Here is a 22,727-nt window from a genome sequence, read left to right as displayed (position 1 = left end):
AGTGGCCTTTTCCTGCACATAGGATTAGCTAACAGGGAATGCAGCTGGGGGTGGAGGAGGATTCTGAATCTCTTTCCAGGTCCTTGCCTGTTTAAATCCTGCCAAGGTGGACATCTAAACCGATAATCATAGGCCAGCATATGATTGTTTCTGTGAACATAAACTACTACTGCCATTAGCGAAGGAAGATCTCACCAATCCATAGTGCCCAGGGCTTTTTAATCATAGCAACAAAGCAGACATTCGATGTGTATTAGTTGAATTGAATTAGAGGGTGATCTTATTTTAATTAAAAGAGACTACACATAATAACATGCACACTTTTATAGCACTTATGTGTCAAGCAGTTTTCTGACTGCTTTACAGATATTAACTAATTTAACCCTCACAACCTGTGAGGTAGACAGGTATTGTCATTCCCATTTGACTGATGTTTATTCATGATTATTTTATAATGAGAGATTTAGTAGTTTGCTCAAGAGGTCACAGGTTATAAATGCTAGAGAGATAAAATTCAAACTAGGAAAGATTCCTGCTTAATCACATATCTATACCAATTCCATTTTATGTATTAAAACTAACGTATATGCATAGAAAATATCTGGAAGGTTGCATATGCCAAATGTGCACAGTAGTTCTATTATAGTGCTGAATTTCCAATGTTCTTTCTTAACCATTTTTCGATTAAGTGATTTTTCTAATTTGTAATTTTATAATGGAAATGTTTTATTCTAGTCTAGATACGGTGAAATAAGCATAAACCATCCTGTGTCTCCACTAAATTCAGTTATAGAATCTGGACAGAATGCACGGTGCAGCGAGCTGATGACTGAAAAGTAAACAGGAGCAGGAGGATCAGGAAAGAAGATCAGGAATCAAAGTCCCACCAAACGGGCCATCAGTTTGCTGTTTTAACTCTGTTTTCTCCTTTTCTCCTTTGACTCAGGCAAGCCACAACGTCGAAGGGCATAAACAGAGAGAGCTCTAGAAGCCTTCTGCTCTGCTTAAAGAGCAGCAAGCGGACTTCTGATCCTCAGAGAAAGTAGGTAAACTCTTCGTTGTTTTCCTTTTTCTTCCTTTTCTCGCTCCCCATTCTCCTAGCAATCCTGCAGCGGTGACAGGGACAGGGATTGAAAACTCTGAAGAAGAGGAAACTTTCTCTCCAACAGAAGAAACCGAAGTCTCAAGAAGAGAACAAACCTCTATTGTTTCTTTCCTCTTTCTCTCCTCCCACTCCCTCCCATCTGTACCAAATGCAGATGCCATCCTTGGAAGTACACGAAGGACAGAGTAACTAAAGCCCCAGTACTGAAAGTGGAAATCCCAGGGCACTTAAAAGTAGCAGGGACATTGCAAAGAGAAGAATTTTGAAATATAACCCTATAAAATTTCCTTATGGACTCCTAGGCTCACCTCTGAACGTGGATCCAATCCTTAACACCAAAACTAAGGGACAGACCTCTATCCTGACCCCAGAGTGGCCACTACGTGGTGCCTCCACACGACACGTCTAAAAGCACAGAAAAGGCTCTGAAAGAGAACAGATTGAGAAACCACAACCAACAGAACTTGCAGCCTTAACCATTTGGCTCAGTTGTCTGCTGAAACAAAAATATCAACATCATCCGTAGGACTTAGAAAAGACCCAGAGTCCCATAGCGTAACATTCAAAATGTTCAGTATACAATCCGAAATTACTCAGTGTACGAAGAACCAGGAATCTCTCAACTCACACAGGGAAAAAAATTTTTTTAAGAAATCATAAATCAAAACTGAGAGGGCCCAGATGTTGAAATTGTCTGGCAAATGGAACTTACTTAACTCTCCAGTTTTGATTTTCTCACCTGCACAGTGAGGGTGGGCTAGAAAGTCTCCTCCGTCTGTGGGTGGGACCCAGCACAGGGAAGAACACAGGAACATCAGTCGGAATTCTCCTTAGTCTCTTCTCAGCTTCAATCCAAACCCTTCCTGATTGAAAAACAATGTCAAACATTGGCCTTAATTACCTAAAAGCTTTTTATATAAGTTCCTTCGAAGAGTATTTATAGAAAAGCCATTTAATATCATTAAGATAATTCCATGTGCATTTTTTTTAAAAAACTTATTTTAAATTCCAGTGATAGCTAAAAATGTCTTTCCTAATTTTTTAGATTTCACTTGCTTAAAATAGTTCTTAAAATAAAAATTTGAATCGTGGAGCTATTAGGAATAACAAGCATGGACAGAAAATTGCTAGTGGGTAAAAGTCCCATAAGTAAATCCTAATTTATATCAATACTGTGGAGAAAATGTAGAGCTATGTAGGCAGCCTTCAGCAAAAGGGCATATAATCATATAATAACCTCAACTTTTTTTCCCCAGAGTGGGAAAAAATGAATTAAAACTTGAATTTTTATTATGAGTACTCATTTACTCTAAAATTTTAAAAATCTCTTACTTTGGGAGAGACCTGCGGTTATCTAAAATATATAATATAGTAGTCTATTTTTGTGTTTTGTTACACATAATAACGTTTTAAATTTGTACATAGTAAAATGTAGAATTCTCTTGGTTGTGATTCCTTTTTATCTTTTCTATATCTAGAAAGTAGTTCCTCATATATTTCTCATTCATTTAATTAATCATTCATTTACTTAACAAATATTGAGCATCTAATATGTGAGACATTGTTCTAGGTATACATTGTTTTATACATATATAAAACAAAACAGACAATATTTCTTGCCCTCATGGAGCTTACTAATAGAGGACGGAGGAAAAAAACCAGAATTCATAAGTATGTTAGATGACGTATTAGAAGGTAATAAGAGCCTGATTATGGAGGTCAGCGGTGCCAGGATAGGGGCTGAGAGGTGGGCACTTGTTGCAATTATAAACAAGGTGATCAGAGTAGAACTCATTTGAAGAGATGACATTTGAAGAAGATGCTTAAAGGAAATGAGAGAGTAAGGCAGGCAGATATTTGGGGGAAGAACATTCTAAGCAAAACAGACAGCATGTGTGAAAGCTCTGAGGCCAGAGGATACCTGGCATGCTCAGATGTGCAGCATGGAGTCCGCTGTGGTTGGAGTGGAGTGAGCAAGCGGGAGAGTGGTCAGAGATGTGGTTAGAGAGGTTGGGGGATCTCGTGTGACATTGGAAGGACTCCGACATTTACTCTTAAAAAAAAAAAAAATGGCCATCATTAGAAGGTTTGTGATCTAACTTAGGTTTGACGAGATCACTCAGGATGATCTGTTGAAAATGCAGTAGTTCCCCATTTATCAGCAGTTTCCCTTCCCAAGGTTTCAGCTACCCGTGGTCAGTTGTGGTCTGAAAGTATTAAATGGAAAGTTCCAGAAATAAATAATTTATAACTGTAAAATTGTGAGCTGTTTTGAATAGCATGATGAAATCTGCTTTCTCATTCTGTCTCGCCCAGGATGTGAATCATCCCTTTGTCCAGCGTATCCACACTGTATACGCTCCCTGCCTGTCTGTCACTTAGCAGCTGTCTTGGTTATCGGATCAACTGTCACAGTATCACAGTGTTTGTGTTCAAATAACCCTTATTTTACTTAATAATGGTCCCAAATCACAAGAGTAGTGATGCTGGCAATTCGGATATGCCAAAGGGAGCTGTAAAGTGTTTACTTTAAGTGCAAAGGTAAAAGTTCTTGACTTAAGAAAAAAAATATGTATGTTAAGGTTGTTGAGATCTATGATAAGAACGAATCTTCTATCCATGAAATTGTCTAATTCTAAATTAAAACTTATATGTATGTAATAATAGGAAAAAACATAATATTTATAGGGTTTGGTACTATATGAGGTTTCAGGCACTCATTGAGGTTCTTGGAATGTATCATATCCTCTGTGGGATACATATACTTTAAGGAGATGGGAGTAGAAGCAGAGTGACCTGTGGAGAGGCTATTACAGTAATCCTGGTGCGATGTGATGATGGCTCGGACCACAATGTCGCAGTGGAATTGGTAACAAGTGAGATTTTAGATAATTCTGAATAATTTTTATGTTGATTACATATTGAAATGATAGTTTGAATATATTCAATTAAATAAAAGATATTATTAAATTTATTTTCAGCTATTCTAACCTTTTCGATATAGGTACTAGAAAAATTTTAATTACATATGTGGCTTGCATTACATTTCTGTTGGACAGAGCTGCTCTAGGCCTCCAGTGAAGAAATTGGCTTTAGATAGGAGGAAGGATAGTTTGTCTAAAATAGAGGGAAAGCTGAGTATAGGGGCAGGAATGATGGTTGGTGAATAGAGGGGGTGGTGGGTGTCTGAAAATTGCTTCAGTTTTCTCAGTGAATGAAGAAGCAAGATAATTTATAAGTCAAATTCAATTAATTTGTGTAGAATTTATTTTGCTATATATAAAGAATTTAAATAGATTCCCCCATAAATAATTGACCATTTTTCCAAGCACCACTTACTGAGTAACATTTTACCCCATTGATGGGAGATATCTCCTTTTTAGCAAAATAAATCCCGTGATTTGTTTTTGAGCTGTCTGTTCCATTGATCGGACTAGGCTTGCATCCATCCCATATTGGTTTAATTATTATAGCTATTGAAGGGATTCAGAGCATGCCACCCCAAAATATGCCATTTTAGCATATTGATTATTTTGAGCTGAAGGCACTTGAGAAACAGCAGATGCAGGAAGGGCTCTCTGACCTCCTCCTTTCTACCTAAAAGTAAGTCATAAAATTTCCCAAGGGAAGGGTGCCCTTCCTGAGCCAGGAAGAGAAGAATATTCTTATAGTCAGAGACTAGAAGTCAACACCAAATAGATGAGTGCAAACTAAAATAACCCTTATCTCTCATTAGTTTTCCCCATATATTTCTTAGTCACTTTTCCATTTTTCCTGGGCCAAACCCCTTTGTCTTGTCATTTCTTCACAAACTTCTCGTTTCTTTGTTTGTTTGGTTTGTTTTTTTAAGTATATAAGCCCTCTGTCCTAACTTCTTTTGGTCTCCATTTTCCTTATGAGGACTCCAATGTGCACATAAAAATAGTAAGTAAAATTTATATATATATATATTTTTTCCTCAAGCCCAACCACAGAAACCAAGAGAGTAGAGGGAAATTTTTCCTCCCCTACACTATATAATATACTCCATACATTAGAACCATCCCTACCTTTCTTTCCCTTTCACAAATATTCTTCAACATACTTGCTTGTTATGATTCCAGATGAAATTTTAAGATATCTTGCCAAGTTCCAAAAATAGTAGGGTAGATAGTTTGCCTGGAATAACTCTAAGGATTTAAGTTAATTTGGGAAAAAAGTGACATCTCTACAATATCCTGTTTTGACATTCAGTATCTTAGCACATTTTTCCATTTATTCAAATCATTTTTCTCTCTGTAATTTTATAATTTTCCTCATATAGTTGCTACACATATTTTTCTTTCATGGGATTTTCGATTTGGGGCTTGTTATTGCTATTACAAATGTAGTAATTTTTTTTTTCTATTACTAATTGGTGAGTTCTATTGTACTGGAAAGCTCTGGAGTTTTGAATATAAAGCTTATATTTATTCTCCACAACCTGTCAGGGACCTACTATGATCAGGGCCATGTGCAAGTGCTAATCTTCACAACAACCATGAGGAAACTGAGATTAATTTATTATTTTAATAGTTTTTCGGTTGATTCCTTCAAGTTTTCTCTCTATGCAATTATATCATCTACACAAAATGATGACCATGTCTCTATCTTTTCAATATTTTTTTACTTCCTTCCTTTGCCTTGCTTCAGAGCAAACTGAACATAATTTAATTTCTTTTAATGCTCAGGAACATCATTACAGGGATTAGCAATGAGAACAAGTTATGTTGTGTTGTTTTACCCCTAACTGAGATTGTTGCCACTATGATTTTCTCAGATATCACTGTTTATTAGCCTCTAGCTACTTTACCTCTAGCTACTTCACCTCACCTATTCTGTAGCTTCTAATCTGATAAATAATAATTTTCAACTAACCTCCAGTCTGTGTGGTTGGAGGGTTCCATTGAAAAGTGATATTTACGATAGCCGTTTTAGGTTCAGAGACACTTTCCTGCTTGCTCTAAACAGTTGAGGTCATCAAAAGCCTGCCTTCTGGACAAGGAATGCTCTTGCATGAAGTTTTATTAAAAAGTCACCACCATGGAAAACATGGGAGACATGGATTCCCAGTTCTATTAACTTATGATATTTGTCACTTCTGGCCCTTGGGTCTCGTCTACAAAATGGCTAGGAATAAGATGACAATATTAATATTGTCTGTTTCTATAAATATCAAGTCACAGGTTTCCAAACCTTTTCACATGCATTATTTCACATGCATTATTTCACACGCATTATTTCTAAACCTTTTCACATGCATTATTTCAGTCGTTTCTTCTAATAACCTTTTAAAGTGATAAAGCTAGGGACTATGCTTCCCATTTTACAGGTGGGAAAACTGAAGTCCAGGAGACTGGGCTGTACAGACTCAGAGAGGTTTCTAGAGTTTAAGCCTGAGCTAGAATTTTGGTCTGGTGTTTTCTAGTTCACTGCTCTTTCCTCTACTTTGTGCTCAGGTGCCTTAGACTCCATTAAAGCATTTTCTTTTAGTATGTTTAGTTAGCTGGTAAACTTATACCGTTATAGACTTGGGGAGAGTTGCAGGGGGAGATGGAGAACATTGCCCGCTGTCCCCCACCACGGGCACTCTGAACTGGGGTACTCCCAATCTCAGTATAGATCCTCCCCTAAGAGCAAACTAGTTTCTTATTCCCAGGGCCTGGGGTCTGAGAAAAGTGCATGCGAGGAACTGAAGGCCAACTGCAAAGTCAGAGGACAAAGTTTCCAAGACTGTCCTCACTTCTGACACTAACCGCAAGTTGACGGGGTCACAAAACCCCCCTCAGGCGTGGTAATCTCTAGAAAGACTCATAGAACTCAAATGAAAGCGGGAATGTTCATAGTTAGGGTTTGTTCCAGGGAAAGTATACAGATTAAGATCAGGCAAAAGAAGAGACAGAGTCCTTAGAGGGCTCCACATGCAGAGTTTCTGTTTGTTTTCCCCCTGGAGAGTCAGGGTAATTGACCAACATCAATGGGTGACATCAATGCATGACAATACATCCAGAATATTGCCAACCAGGGAAGCTCGCCCAAGCCTCTGTTTGGTTTTTATTGAGGCTCTATTACACAGACATAATTGATTGATCAATTGCCCATGTGGTTGATTCCGTCTCCAGGCCACCGAAGCGCCTGCCTTAAGTCATGTGGTAGATCCTTTTGGTGTGGCCAGTCCTCACCCTAAATCCCATTGTCAGAGTATCCACTTCCCCGAAAAGAAGAAAAACACTAGGGATTGCCTCGTAGAAGCTGAGGACAAAGGTCAGACTCCTTTTGCCAGAGGTTAAATAGTCACTCTACTGTGCAGCTGACATTTCTTTGTTTCCTGTGCAGTTAGAGAGAGCTCGAGAGCTTCAGCCCAGGAGATCGGACTTTTTAAAGAAAGTGTTTGCTTTGGCTATACCTTAAAGGCACTGCTCTTCAGTTTTCCAAGGGGAAAATGAACTCACCCCATGATGTAAACAGCCCTTAACCAATCAGTAACACAAACAGAATACTCCAGGAGGCTTCAGTTTTCTAATCAGCAACCTGAATCACGCTGAGGAAATTGCCCTTAATGTGTCATCCAAATTTACGTAGACCTAAATGTTTCATTTAAATGTAAAACAAAGATAACAGAGTATATCCTAGTGAAATGCACCTAGCTTCTAATCATTCTGCTCTTTCCGTGGCACTCAAAATTCAAATCCTGCTGAGAAGTTACCCTATAGCACCTTCCCAGCTAGCAACACTCTCATCAGAGAAAGCCAACTATTTTTGAAATGCATCTTCAGTGCATTTCACATTCAAAGTCAGCCAATGACCGAGAACCTATTTGGCCATAAGCACTAGCTAACTCTGTGGAGAATACAGACGTGAATCAGCAGTGCATCCTGCCCTCCGGGATCTGACAGCCTAGAAAAACAAGGAAACACACATAATAACCCAAGAATAAAGGAAGAGTTGGCATCACGCAGACTTACACAAAGAAAAGAAATGACAAGTTTCTGCCTTAGATCCTGGGACACAGGCCCACACATTGTCCTTTCCAAGGCTGAGCAGTCTTTCTCTGTGACCTAGTCCTGGAATATCTATCTTCCTTTGAAATCGGGCCTCTTTTTGGAAATTCCAGCTTAAAAGCCCAATATGGACCAATTCTATTTATTGGGATGCATTTCCACCAGGAGTCAGGTTTTCTTAGCCATCTCTTTCTTCTTGGCCTCTCTGAGTGTCAATAATGCCTGTGGTGGAAGGATGCAGAAATGAAAGAGGGCTAAGTTTGAAGGAAGCCCTGGAGCTTTCTCAGTTGAGTTGCCACACAGCTGTGATCTCCCGAAAGTTGTGATAGGCAAAGGAATTCCAGTCTCTGGAAAAACAAGACTGAGAATCGAGCAGTTGGCAAAGACGTTTCCTTTTCAGCTCGCTTAATGGATGATAAAATTAAGTTTAATAAATTGTTCTTTTTATTAAATTCTTCATTGAAATTTCCATATTAGGTGATGTTTTTGAAAAGCCAAGAAGTGGTTTTAATTTTCTGGTAATATGAAATGTGGTTAGGGTAGGAGTCGGGTGAGCCACAAGGAGCTACTGCTAATGTTAAAAACAAGAGACCCAGAAGCCCTGTTTTAGTCCATATGCAAATTGTGGGAAGTCACTGAACTGCTACCTCAGTTTTCCTATCTATTAAAAGCAATCTATAGCCCAGGCCACCCACCCTACCCCCACATCAATCGTGCTCACAGCCACATCAACTTTCCAATGCCGTAATTTCCATTCAGGCCAGTCTTTGCTCCTAAATGACAGTGTGTTTCCTTTCTACAGCCTCAGTCTAGCTTTCAAGGCTGAGCCCACCTACATGCTCAGCCTCATAAACTGACCCATTCCTACCACCCAACCTCATTTCTCTACACCCCTCAATGTTATGCATTCTTGCCAATGTCAGTGCCCTCCAGTGAAGACCACCAGGAACAGCTCTGCACAGGCCAAGTTGATTACTCTCAGCAGGGAGAACACACCCCATGGGGAGCCATGGGTATCTCAGTACCAAGGTGTTAGAAAGACTGACAAGACTTAGGTTTGTGTTTGCCAATTTGGGGGAGTGTTTAAGGAGGCAGGGCTTTGCTGTGGAATGGATGCCGTCAAGAAGCCAGGTAACTCTATGATTGGTATCCTAATAAATGTTAGGTATTGGGAGGGCAGAGTGGAGGGAGACTAAAGCCATAATTGGTAAAGAACAGCTGTCACTCATGAGCTGGAAGAGAAGATGTTTGGTATTGTGTCTTTTGGACAAGGTTCATGTTTTGTCTAAGTTCAGACATGATTATGAAGTGGTCTTGTTTTTATCTTGATCCATCAGGATCACAGAGTGGCCTTGTCTGGTGTTTATGTTCCCCTAAATTGTTTTCCTTCAACAGGAAAACACCAAAGCCTAGTTGTCAGTGCCAGGCCAGCTCAGAGCAACGCCAAGACCAAGCTGTCAGCACCAGGCTAACTCCTAGATGTCATGGGTGCTTTTCTCCTTCTTAGACTGGAGGGTCTCCTTACTCTCTTCTGACCAAGTCAGGTCATGCCCAACCTCAGAGCTGGGACTAGGGTGAGGCAAGTGAGGTGAGAGGTGCACAAAACTGAAAGAGGCGCTCCCTCTCAGGAACCAGCTGTGCCCTTGTGCGACCCTGACTGGAAGCGCTTCCTTAAAGTCAATGCCCAGCTTCCCTCCATTGCCTCACCTCTGCCCTGCTCTGTCAAATCCTCTGCCCTTTCTCTAACCCTAACCCTCACCCTAACCTTCATTCTAAATCCTACCCAAACCAGATAAAGACATACCGAGACCAGTGATAGTGTTCAAGACGAGCTACCCCAAAATATGGCACTTCAGCATATTGACTATTTTAAGCTGAAGGAGTTTGAAAAAATGGCAGGAGTTGGACATTTCTTCCACTGTCTCCCCTGAAACAGGTCATAAAACCTTCACATGAGACGTGCCCTTCCTATATCTGAAGGAAAGGAACATCTTTATCTCTGAAGACAAAGAGACACAGAACAATCCTAACAAACAGGCCTTGTTAAGTGTTCCCCAGTTTATGCACTTACCTCCTACTCTCTAACCTATCATATTCCTCCATGACTGTCCACCCTTCATCAACCCAGCATAAAAATACTCAGGTCTGTTTCTTTAGGCCTTCGTTTCCTTGTGAAGGCTCCCATGTCACATAAAACTTATACTAAATAAATTAGTACGCTTTTCTCCTGTATATCTGTCTTTGTAAGTTTGGTTTTCAGACCCAGCCAAGGACCCTAGGAGGATCAAGAAAATCTTTTTCCTTCCCTACTTCAAGGACTGCTTTTGCCCTTCTGACCATTAATGCTCTCATGATTATCACCCTATACTAAGTATAACACCTAACAGTTTGCTAATTGCTTCATGTAGATTTGTTTGGTTTCTCCAATTGCACTATGGATCTTGGCCTGACTGGGTCTTTCTCGTCATTCATGTCTCATCTTAAATATGCCTCCTGAGAAAAGACTTCCCAGCCCACCCTAACTAAAATACACTCACCTTCAGTCATTCTCTGCCTTTAGCTTGTTACGTTTTCCCTCGTTGATTACTATCTGAAACGATTTTTATGTATTAGGTTATGTATTTAAGCATGATATTTTTTGTCTTCACCAGCCATACCAATGTTAACTCTATAAAGTTCTATAAAGTATTTTGTCTGTCTCGTTAATCCTTGTGTCCTGGGGCCTTGTCATGTTTATGTTTTCAACAGTCAATATGCATTTGTTGTAAGCACACATATGAGCTATAGTAAGTGTCCTGTGAATATGGGTTGGAGGCATGGGGGGGAGATGTTAGACTAGAACAACAGAATCCTTGCCTTCATATGGTTTACAGCCCAAGTTTAGTCTGTACTTGAATGATTTTGGATTAAGAAAACAGGTGTTACAGATTAAAAGCACATGTTAATATATAAATACTGCTAATTGATGCCCTGATTGCTAATCATTTTAGAAGTCTCATGATCTTATTTCAAGTTGCTACATACAATTAATAGATTGTACTTTAGAAAAAGAGAATTTTGAAATTCAGGATTTTCTTGTCTAAGTTTTCCAAATTCATGACGTTTAAAATTACAAATTGGTGAAGATTGTATGCAGAGTTAAATTCTTGATTCAACTCTCTGGATGAGATTTAGGTGATGAGGCTGGAATGAAAATAACGATTGTGTAGGGAGGGAGGGCTGTCAAAATTTTCGTTTGTTTGTTTAGTTTCTCTCTTTTTTATTATCGCCTGTCTGTGTGACTTTTCATGGTTGTTTGTGGTAAGGAAACTTCCGTTTTTATCAGCTGACCCTGACCTCTATACTCATTCAATTCAGCTGCTATTTAACAGACCCTGACCCTGACCTCTATACTCATTCAGTTCAGCTGCTATTTACAGAGTTCACAACGCCAAACCAGGCAGAAGCCAAACCATGGATGGTCTCTGCTTCTGGAATAAGGCGCCATATCATCTGTGTGCCTCTTTACACTTTGGCCAAATGATTGTTTTGGCCTTTGAATTGTCTGCTTGATGAATTGTTTAGCCTTTGTTGGCATCCAGTATCTGTGAGTGGAAGTTGGTCGCAGGTATTTCTGAGATGTGAAAAACCTTACCTGTGTACTTTGGTTTAAATGGTTCTAGATTGTAATGTACTGAATATGGTTGTTCATTTATACAAAACAATAAAATAGAACTTTATGCATAGAAAAAGGACTAAAAAGGCTACCTCTGGGGAAGAAGGATTTGGGAAATGGAGTCAAGGCAGACTTTGGTTTTATCTGTACTATTTGAATTTTTCACAGTGAGAATGCATTATATGTTATTTATACAATTAAAATAATTTTAAAAAATAAGTTTAATTGACAGAGAAAATACATAACGAATACCATATTCTCAGATTCTATACCAAGGCTAAAAGTAAGAGAAAATCTCAACTCTCAATGAGATTGTACACATTTTCATAAAACACAACCAGAAGAAAAAAATGTTCCTGAAGGTCTTTAGTGATTGCCTTGTAAGAAGCTCTCTGTTCCCAGCAGATGTCTTATTGATGACTCATGGTGGGCAGTTCATTGCCCCAAGCACTCTCAATTTCCTATTAAAAGTCTTTCTGTTTCTTCCTAGTGCTGACTTTCCCTCACTGAGTCTACGCAGCTGTTATCTTGTGCAACTGCCATTTTGTGATTTTTTTTTTCCCTACTGCCGCTGATCTGATATTGACAGATCAATTTTCATTATTGTCGGTCACTGCCAACATGTCAGTCATCCTGCCTGTCAAGTCCCTAGCCACACCTAAAGGAACAAGGTGTACCTACAGCTCTTTTGGAGTGACTAGACCCAGTTGGATTTCTAACTCAAGGGCAGTCAAAACCTATAGGCTGGTTTACAACCAATGAGGTATTTGGGCATGAATAGCCTTTCCAAACAAAGGAAGGTTGGCTCCAGCGGTCTGATTCCCAGAGCTGGAATTAAGAAACACTGAGAGAATAGGGCAGTTAACAAAATATGTTAAAGAGTCCTCGAAGTAGAGCGGGGCCATGAGGAGCCGTAAGCAAATTGAAGTTGAGAGGAAGCAGAATAAACGGACACACAGATGATATAAGAAAAGATTACGAGTAAAAGATAGGGAAGCCAGTTGACAGTGAAAGAGAATCAGAGATACCTAGAGAAGCAAACCTGCAGAGAGTAAGTGGGTCACGTTAATGGCAGGTGGGCTTCCCGAAGGCCCGTAAACACCAGCACCTGCGCTTCCAGAATGGTCTTGGCATCTACGCGATTCTCATTCCAGTCTCCTCAAGCCTGGTTCCAATGCCATTCTAGCCTTCCTGGAATCGCATGGTTCTGCCTTTCCTGGGTTCTCCGAGACTTGACTACGAGGTTGACAACACTTGAGGTTGTCAACACTACGAGGTTGACAACAAATGAGGTTTCCTCATTTCTGAAAGAATAGATATAGCACATTCTTCATTACTTGTGGTGACCTGAGTCTTATTCTTAAAATCAGGAAAGCCTAATTCAAATGGTCAGCTTGCCATGCAGGTGCCCCTTTACCACAGAAGGTAGGATGGACACAACTGAGCAGAGTGGAAAAAGCATAATCTTTGGAGCAGACTGATCTGAGCTGCAGTCCAAGACCTGCCAAGTGTGAGCTGTGACACTTTGGGTAAGTTACTTAACTACCTCTGAACTCAGTGTTTCTACTCTAAATTGCCTCCAGCTCAAGATTGCTATGAGATCCAAGAATGGTTTATATAAGCAACTGGCATGGTGCCTGACACAGAGTTAGCACTCTATAGAAGTTCATGCCCTTTTTTTCTTCTGTCTGGATACTTCCTGTCTTTCACAATAAAGACAACCCACACATCACAACCCACAACCTTCAGTAGCAGCAGCTATGGTTAAAATTGTCTGCTTCCTGTCTCCCTGGGTTCTACTATTTAATTATTTTGTGCTCATGCATGTACAAAGTAAAAGTCAACCTAGCTAAAGCTGAAAACATGAATTTTGGGTCAGATTTTAGGCCCATTTCATTTGCTGTCTACTGAGAATTTATTTGAAGAGACTAGTTAAGAAGCTCGCTATAATGCAATCAATTATTCGGGGAGTGGGGGGGGGAATAGGGGTTACTTGTTTAATACCTACACTCAGTCAGCATACTATCAACAATATTTATTAAGCTGCTATTATGAGCAAAGTTACTGTCAAGATAGGAGGAACACAACACTGCTTATAATAAAATTGTGGTACAGAGTGATTGAATCACAGGTTTTTTTTGAGTTTTACTTATATAGGATTTGCAAATGTATGCTGATATTTGAACAATGTAATAAACATTATAAGAGTAGTGCTTAAGTCTCTTAACTAGGACTAACTAGGATTTAATCTAAAAAAGACTCCTGTATAGTGCCATAGTGTCTTGCTCCTAGAAAGGGCTTATTAAATATTTATGAATGAGTGACTCAGTAGCTGCTCTAGATGCTACAGGAATCAGCAAACATCTGTAAACATCAGATCTTGCTGAGCTAACCTGGAGTATTACTATGTAGAAAAGTATATGGTGGTACTGTAATTATGATGGTACCAAGTTATTCTAAAATCATAAATTCAAGAGGCATCCAAACATATTTTACCTGAGAAACTAATATGCCTATTTTCCCTGCTTAGACCTCTTTTTCCTGCAAGATTACATACTACATTTTTGAAAAAGGATCTGTATAAATCTTTCTGGAGCTGTTCACAATAAATTCTTTATTTTCTAATAACCTTGGAGAAGTAGCTTTCTGTGCCCTGCTGACCTTCTCTCAAAACAAAACAAACAAACAAAAAGAAAACATAGACCAGAAAACTGAGCATCTTCAACAGTCTAATTAGGCAATGTGAAATATGGACATTCCAAAAGCACTGTCGATTATTTTTTAGTCATAAAAGACAAGTGCAAGTGTAATTATTCCAAAAACTTAGAGATTTATCTTGGGAAAACACAAACCACAGAATCAACAATTCTCTAAGGACAATAAAATGAGAAAAAAATATTCAATGAAAAATCAATGAGAGAATTTGATAGATAATTCACTCTTCCTACCCCACACAAATATCCCTGCAAAGTATATGTGAAGTAAGCCAGTATAAATTCAAACTTGAATAAATAACGTTTATTCTCTCAATTAGACAAGATATGACTCTCAGTTAGACAAGACAGAGATAAATCTAGAACCTAAAATAATATTTATTTTCACTGGTAGCACTTGTCATCTGTCATGTAATATAAGCATGTTTTGTGCCTTTGTCTAGATAGTTGGGCAGAACCTGTTTAAATCAGCAAAAATGCTAATTTATAAAATGAAATGACGGACCGATTTTTCACAGTGAAACTCTTCATATGAGAAGTTCCCCATTAAGGAACAACCCAAAATAGCTTGCTTGCCTAGGTGGCATCAAAATGCCAATACTCAAGGAAAGAAAACATCTCATCAAGAAAAGGTCAAATTAAACTAGGACAATAAGACATGGCATATAATTAACATCTCCTGACTCGACATTTAGTTGTTAGATAAGTATCATTAGACAAGATAACGTATGAAAAAAGAACATCTTAAAGGGGACGAATCAAAATTACCAAAATTGTTCGAGAAAGAGAATGACTAGACTATGGCCTTTAGGATCCATATCATGAATCTGGTGTCATTACACTGCTACTTTAAATGAAATCCAGTTCTTTCTCATGATTAAATAATGGGATTGGAACGAAGACACACAGTATTCTCGAATTTCATTTCATTTCATTTTTAAGAAGACATATTTTTAAAGAAGTCATCATCATCATCATCATCATCGTCGTCATCATCATCAAACATGTGAGAAATAATTGTGTGTCTCATAAGAAGAGGGGCCAGAATATCTACGAGCTAGCAGAGTAAGGCTCTCTCCCTGTTTTTCAGTTCCCTGTTCTTTCTTTTCACTGAGGAAGGACCCCTTCTGTTCCCTTTGGCAATCTATCCTGAGCTGTCTTAGGTGTGGAATGCTTCCTGTGACCCCTACATGCATAAAGCAATTCCGGGCTTTACACTTACTCCCTACTTTTCTTAAGTTTTCCAGGATAGTGCCGAGCCTGCCACAGGCTTTTGATTGACAGAAGTGAAACCAGTCTAATGTTCAGGGTCCTCTCTCATTAGGGATGTCCAGAATCCTCACTATTTTCCCCTGTGTCTTAGGCAATGGTAATGCCATTGTTTCCATCAAGGATCCATACAATGAACCTTACAGATATTTTTCAGACAAATCATCCTGAGTTTTACCCTGAAGTAGCATGACTGAGCAGAATGTGTATGCCTGTTTATCGTGCTGTCTCCGTGGTTCCCACCTCTTGTGTCCTTGGAGCTTCTTTTGAGCTTAACAGAGTCTCTGTACAGAAAAGATCATTGTGCTTAGACAGATACACTGCCTGGCATGATGAAGAGCTCTGTGAAAAGTTAGCCTTTATATTTATTCAGATTAATCAGATTAATTATCAGGCTATCATTTTCTGAAATGTAACTGTGCAAAAACTTCACTTCTTTAAAATAACTTTGTCTCTTTATCTTTCTCTTTGATTCAAACTAGACTTGTCTAGTTTAATAGCACCATGACTCACTTGCTTCTTTTCTTTCCTTATCCTTCCACCTTTGCACGTTATGCACAACCACTCCCTTAATCATTAAGCCCTTAGGACATCAGATTCCTGTCAGCATCAAATAGTCTTAGGAACAAAGCCTCAGGTCTGTTGGCCACAGAAACCCAGTTTCAGTCAAACTGAAGATAACATCTTGACCTCTGTTGTGTTTCAACTCCAGACCCATGAAGGCAGAACGACCCTAGAGCCACATTCCCTAGAAACCAGACAGAATGACGCCATGACTGACATCAGGACTTGATATAATGATTACTCGCCTCCCACCCTAGGCCTGACCAATCAGTAGAGCCCATGACTCCAACTCCTTTAGCTACTACCATGACTAATGAGTTTTCCTCTACCTAACCTATTCCCTAGAGGCCATCAGGAAGACAGGTCTTTGTGTGCCAGCTCACCTGTGCCATTAACTTAAATAATAAACCTTTCCTTTCTTTGCTGCAAACTCCTGTTCATGTCTCATTTTGCTTTGATGCATGTAGGCAAATGAACCCCCTTTAGTTCAGTAACCAAAACAGCGCTTTAAAGAGATAGCAGAATGAGATAAGTCACAGTTTATGGGGTTTTAGAGTTGCAAAGCATATTTACAATACTAATGATTATCTCCCAAAACTAAAGTTTAGAAAGTCATCCTTTGCCTCCAGATTGCTGGATTTCCCCTACATCAGGCCACTCGGAACACACCCTTTCCTCCTTGGAGTGTTCTCAGTGAACCACCAGTTCATTTCTCTCTGCCTAGGTGTGGTTATTAATTAATCAGTTCAATGATTTGTTAATTTATTTAATACCCGCTCCCAAACCCCACTGCTCATTCCAAAAAGAATTTAAAGTAGATCATCATTATTCATGTGAAAAAACAAAGAGATAGTCTTGTTCCTCAACATTTCTTTACAAAGCCCTTTGTCCCCAAGCTGGGCTTCTGCTTCTTATCTCGCTCAACCAAGAAGCAAGGTTTGTTTTTTCTGGAGATGGCCCCACCTTTGTCTCGTAGGGCAGCTTTGAAGTATTTGGTTAGAACAAGAGGAACACACCCTCCTTCCCCTCTAGTGCTTCACTCTGAAAATAAATGGTTTATATATACAGTCATGCACTGCTTAACATGGAGATACATTCTGAGAAATGCATCGTTGGGTGATTTGTGGTTGTGCAAACATCATAGAGTGCACTTACACAAACCCAGATGGTGTAGCCTACTACACACCTAGGCTTTATGGTACAGCCTGTCGCTCCTAGGCTACAAGTTTGTACAACATGTTACTGTACAAAACAACACGAGATTAAATCAAGCACAAGAGACAATAACGCAATCAAGAGACTTGGTGAAAAGGTGAAAGGATTAAGGAGTACCAATTGGCAGTTATGAAATAGTATTGGGCATATAGAGTACAGCATAGAGAATATAGTCGATAATATTGTAATAACTAAGTATGGTGTTAGAGGGTACTAGACTTATTGGAGGAGCATTTCATAAGTTATATAAGTGTCTAACCACTATGCTGTATATTTGAAACTAATATAATGTTGAATGTTAACTGTAATTGAAAAATTTTTAAATACTAAAAAAAAGAGACTTGTAAACACGAGATGTATGAGGCTGCCGCTGGTGTAACACGGCATATCGTTTTATAGCAAATTTTTTTTATAAGTAGAAATAGTACACTCTAAAATAACTATAAAAATACAGTATAGTAAATGCATAAATCAGTAACAGTCATTTATTTTCAAGTATCACGTACTGTACATAATTGTATGGGTCACACTTTTATATGTCTGCAGCGCGGTAGGTTTGTTTATATCAGCATCACCACAAACCTGTGAGTAATGCAGTTCAATGTTGCTAGGCAATAGGGATTTTTCATCTTCATTATCATCTTATGAGAGCACCATTGTATGTGTGGTCCATTGTTGACTGAAACATTGTTTTCCGGTGCATGTCTTCATCTCCTTTGAGCTTAAAACCCATATATTCAAAACATTTGATAAAGAAAAAGAAATTTCAAGCAGGCTCCCAGTGGTCTTCCCTAGAAACAGATTAAGTGTCCATTATTTAGAATGAATCCAAATCATCACAAGTTGTATCACAGGCTGGGCCCATGAGAGTTTATTCACAGAAATTAAAACTCACAAATTTATCCACACATTTTCCACATACATTTGTTCATTTCATGTACGATAGTTCTAGAATGATGGCTCTTACAGAAGTATGTGGCTTTTTTACTTCGCCCCTTTCATACACCATAGTGAGTTCTAAATTCTTACTGCTTGAGATCAAACTACACTGTTCAACGTTCTCCCCTGTCTGCTTTAGGAAAATGTCTCCAGTTTTCCTAGGGATGTTTTTCCTATAAGAAGAATTTGAAGGAAGAAAATAACTCAGTTGATCAACGTGATCATCTTCCACTTCAACATGGACATACTCTTTACCATATGTCAGGAATTATGGAGTGATTCTTTATCATCCCATTATGCTCAGCTGTTGTTTACTTTTTGTGAATCGAATGTTGACAATTATAGTTTGAGGGTTTTTTTTAACAGCATATGCTGAACAAGATAAAATATTTAGAACAACTTACTTTGGACTTAGTAATTATGCTCATGCTTTCAGCCCATTTATGACTAAATTAGAACATTTAGTAATGTTTGGTGACAACTCCCACACTTTGTAAGCACCAAGGGGAAAAATTATAATTTATTTAATTGGTTTTCATTTGGAAGGGAAATACCCCATTTCAAGTGTGTTAGAAAAGGCGCTGTATATTCCCCCATGAAAATACACAGATGTTCAGACATTTGAGAAATTAACATATATCTTCCCAAAGGAAACTTACAAAGGCTATTTCATTACATTACAACCATTCCTTTCATCCGCATAATTTTTTCAGGATCACTACCAGTCACCTCTTTTTCCCTTTACATATTCTTTCCAGAAGCCCTGAACTTCAGACAGAGATGAGGTCATTAAATTATTGTTGGTTTCCAGGGCCACCATAGACAGACTAAATGGCATCATTTATTCAATAAGCACTTAAGGAGTGCCTGCTCTATGCCACGCCTGTGCTGGGTGCTTGGATTCTGAGATAAACTAAATGTGGTCCCTTCTTCAAAGACCTCATGACTTGCAGAGATGAAGAAGAAAATGCACAATTACAACTCTGTAGAAGATAGGAGGCACCTTAATCAACAAAAATGAGGAGAGAGTAGCAGCAGGGCAGCTGAGAAACATTACTAAGAGCAGGCAACGTTTGCATGAGTAAAGGGGGAGAGAGGAGCTTCAGGCAGTGATGCCCCCACTCAAAGGCCCAGAGGCAGGAGAATGCGCCCCTCAGTCAGTGATAGTTATTAGTTCACTGGTGAGCTAAGGGAGAGGGAACTCAAACTGAAAAGTTAAGTGCAGAGCAGATGGTGCTGGGCTTTGCACATGAAATTTACTCTGAAGGCATTGGAGAATGCATGAAGGATTCTGCATTTTCTCTGGTGTACAATATGGGAAGGTGGATGGGAGCTAGACAGATGGCAGCCTGTGCTGTATGAACCTGAACCAGTACTGTGGCAAGGTGAGTGCAGAGAAGAGAACAGACTTGAGTGAATTTTCAGGATGGATCAAATATGTTCGAAGTGTGGAAAATCTTGCTTGTAGAAAGTCTGGGCAGAAAAACTGGAAAAGACAAAAAAAAAAAAAAAAAAGCTTCATCCCCTTTCCATGCTGCTATGGCTGGCCAGGCTCCAGTCCCATAATGGAGGGACATATTTTATGGGAATAATAGATAATTATCCAGCACTTACTGTGACCAGACTGGCACTTTACGTTAAAGGGGATCAGGATATGCCACCCCAAAACATGTCATTTTGGCATAAGAATTACTTTGAGCTGAAGGCAACTGAGAACCAATAGACACAGAAGAGTTCCCTGCTCTCCCCTCGTCTGCCTAAAAGCAGGGCATAAATTTCCCTTTGTGACAGGGCCTCTCTCTCCCAGAAGGGAAGAGCAACTCTAATCCCTGGAGATGGAGAGTCAACATGGAGATGAGTCTGCATAAACAGACTTTACTAAAATAACCCTTATCTTCCATTAGTTTCCTGATATATTTCCTAGTCACTTCCCCACAATTTATCATCTCTTGAAATCTAAACCCCCTTCCCTTTGTTATAATGGTATATAAGCCCCTCAGGTTAACCATTTCTTTGAGTTTCACTCCTTTTCTGTGAACTCCTGTGCATGTAAATATTAATAAAAATTGTGTTTTTCTCCTTTTAATCTGTCTTTCCTTAGTTTAATTTGCAGGGCCCCAAACACTAAACTTAAGAGGGTAGAGGAAAAGTTTTCCTCCTTGACAAAATGCATTATTTCATTGAATCCTCATCCCTCTTAGAGAGAAAGGTAGTACTACTATCCCAATATATAGATGCAGAAACCAAACTAAGAGATGTTAAGAAGCTAGTCCAAGGTCAAGTAGTTGATAAGTAGCAGATGTGGGATTTGGACCCACAGCCTGATTGTCTAACAACTATGCTGTATAATCCCAACACAATAGAAAGACAGACAGACTAACAGAGCCAGCAGACATGGATTAGGGTACCAGGAAATCTATATTCTAATCCTGGTCCTGTCATCATCAACAATAAAGTTAACCATGAAAATATTTGTATTGTTCTCCATAGTTCAGATAATGAAGTCATTGCCTGAGATAAAGTATGACTTTGGATGATGGGATGAAATTTTGTTACTCTCCCAATTTATATGGTGAAGTCTTAACCTTTAGTACCTCAAAATAACCCCTAGTGCCTTATTTGGTGATAAAATCTTAAAGGGGTAGTAAAGTTAAAAGAAAGTAACTTTCTGACTAATGTCTCTATAAAAAGAGGAGATTAGGACACTGATTTACACAGAAGGAAAAACATGTGAAGGCATAGATAGGAAACAACCAACTATATATATACCAAGGAGAGAGGCCTCAGAAGAAATTAACCCTGCAATACCTTGATCTCAGACTTCTAGCTTTCATAATTGTGGGAAAATAAATTTCTGTCATGGTACTTTGTTATGGCAGCCCTAGTAAACTAATGCAATCATATAAACTCTCTGTATTTTATCAACACACAGTTTTTAAGTTACCATTATGTCCCAGGCACTATTTTAATGTTTTTCATCTACGTTTAGCAATGATTACCATCCTTCAATAGTGAGCCCACAAGCTAAACCACAGATATTTAAATTCCAAGAATATATCAATTTCCAAGAAAATGAAACAAGTCCTTTCTGTTCTGTTAAATGCAAAAATAAACACCTACACAGGCCAGTTGGGGGCTGCAGGGGATGCTTTTTGACTTAGGCATTAACCAAGGTTATTAAGCCTACACCATCAATTTCTCTAATTTGAAAGAGGAAAGGTAAGCAGCAGAGCTCCTCCTGATGACCTTATTTTGAGCAAATCTCTCTCTTTAGTTGGATAACTCCATTGCCCCAGGTTTAACTAATCTGTGATGACCAAGTTGGTCACATTAATACTATTTACCCAATCACAAAGCCCTAAATGGTTACCAAGGGAGGCCCTGTGGAGAGCCAGCTTTAATAGAGATGAGAAGGGAGTAAACTGAACTCCCCAACTTATGTATAAAGTTTTTGTGGAGGTGATTCTGAGAGAGGTATAGGGGAACAGCGGACAGCCGGTAGGGAGTGATAGAGTTGAGTTGAAAAGAAAAGATGAAGAGAAACATGGCAGCTGCTATAGGACAGAAATGTGAAGAAATGGTGAAGATACACTTAGGTTTTGGTGTGTGATTTGTGATGTGCATTCCTCTTTAATTTATCTATTTGCCTCTTTACTCGCAGACCCATTCCCTGCCTGCGCTCTGTCTGTCTGATTTCCAGGCTCTCTTGACCACCCACTCTAGATTAGGTTTGCCAGTGAAGAGCACTGGTGGAGCCCTGGAGTTTTGGAGGAGAGGAGAAGCCAAGGCGTTTTTGTCTTTTCTCTCTGCTTTGAGAGGCATATCTGGCAGTAGCTGCAACACTTGCATGGCTAATCCTCTGTGTTCAATACCCTTCATTCAATAATCCGGTGTGGATTTTGTTTTGCTGGCAGAACCCCGATTGATATAGAGGAGAGGCACCTTTTCTCCTCACCTGGCTTCCGTAATGAGAATTTCTCTAAATGCAGGCTTTGTCTCTTTTTGCCCCTTTACTCTTTCCACCCCTGGGGCTCTGGAGTGAGTAATATGATCACAATTTTGGAAGAATCACTGGGCTTGTTAAATCCACTCTGCTTCTTCCTTTTTGGAGTGCGCCTTCCAAAGGAGCACCATGTCCCTCTGTATTGTAAGTCTTGCCTGGTCATGCCTGCCCTGGTCAAACAAGTGCCTGCCTACGGGCAAGTCTGTGTAATTTCAGCCCATTTGACCACCAGGCCTAAAGCTTA

General features: G+C 39.2%; 1 protein-coding gene across 4 annotated transcripts in view; it reads right to left on the bottom strand.

The window, feature by feature from the left end:
* Window positions 1-309: 309 nt before the first annotated feature.
* PCED1B (PC-esterase domain containing 1B) overlaps window positions 310-22,727 on the bottom strand; it is a 151,747-nt gene continuing 129,329 nt past the window's right edge. The window contains exons 1-5 of one of the 4 annotated variants that reach the window (XR_002782331.1): window positions 12,888-13,028; window positions 10,662-10,714; window positions 1,845-1,968; window positions 1,414-1,530; window positions 310-1,106 (exon numbers count right to left, since the gene is read on the bottom strand). The gene's annotated coding sequence lies outside the window, so the exon portion shown is untranslated. Of the gene's footprint in view, window positions 1,107-1,413; window positions 1,531-1,844; window positions 1,969-3,026; window positions 3,159-10,661; window positions 10,715-12,887; window positions 13,029-22,727 lie in introns of those variants that run through there. The other 3 variants (XR_002782323.1, XR_002782325.1, XR_896357.2) reach the window with 3 other exon arrangements.

Source organism: Pteropus vampyrus, unplaced genomic scaffold (assembly GCF_000151845.1).
Source record: "Pteropus vampyrus isolate Shadow unplaced genomic scaffold, Pvam_2.0 Scaffold140, whole genome shotgun sequence".
Classification (NCBI taxonomy): Eukaryota; Metazoa; Chordata; class Mammalia; order Chiroptera; family Pteropodidae; genus Pteropus; species Pteropus vampyrus.
Note: the sequence above shows the minus strand (reverse complement) of the source record. Positions and strands in the feature narration are given on the sequence as shown.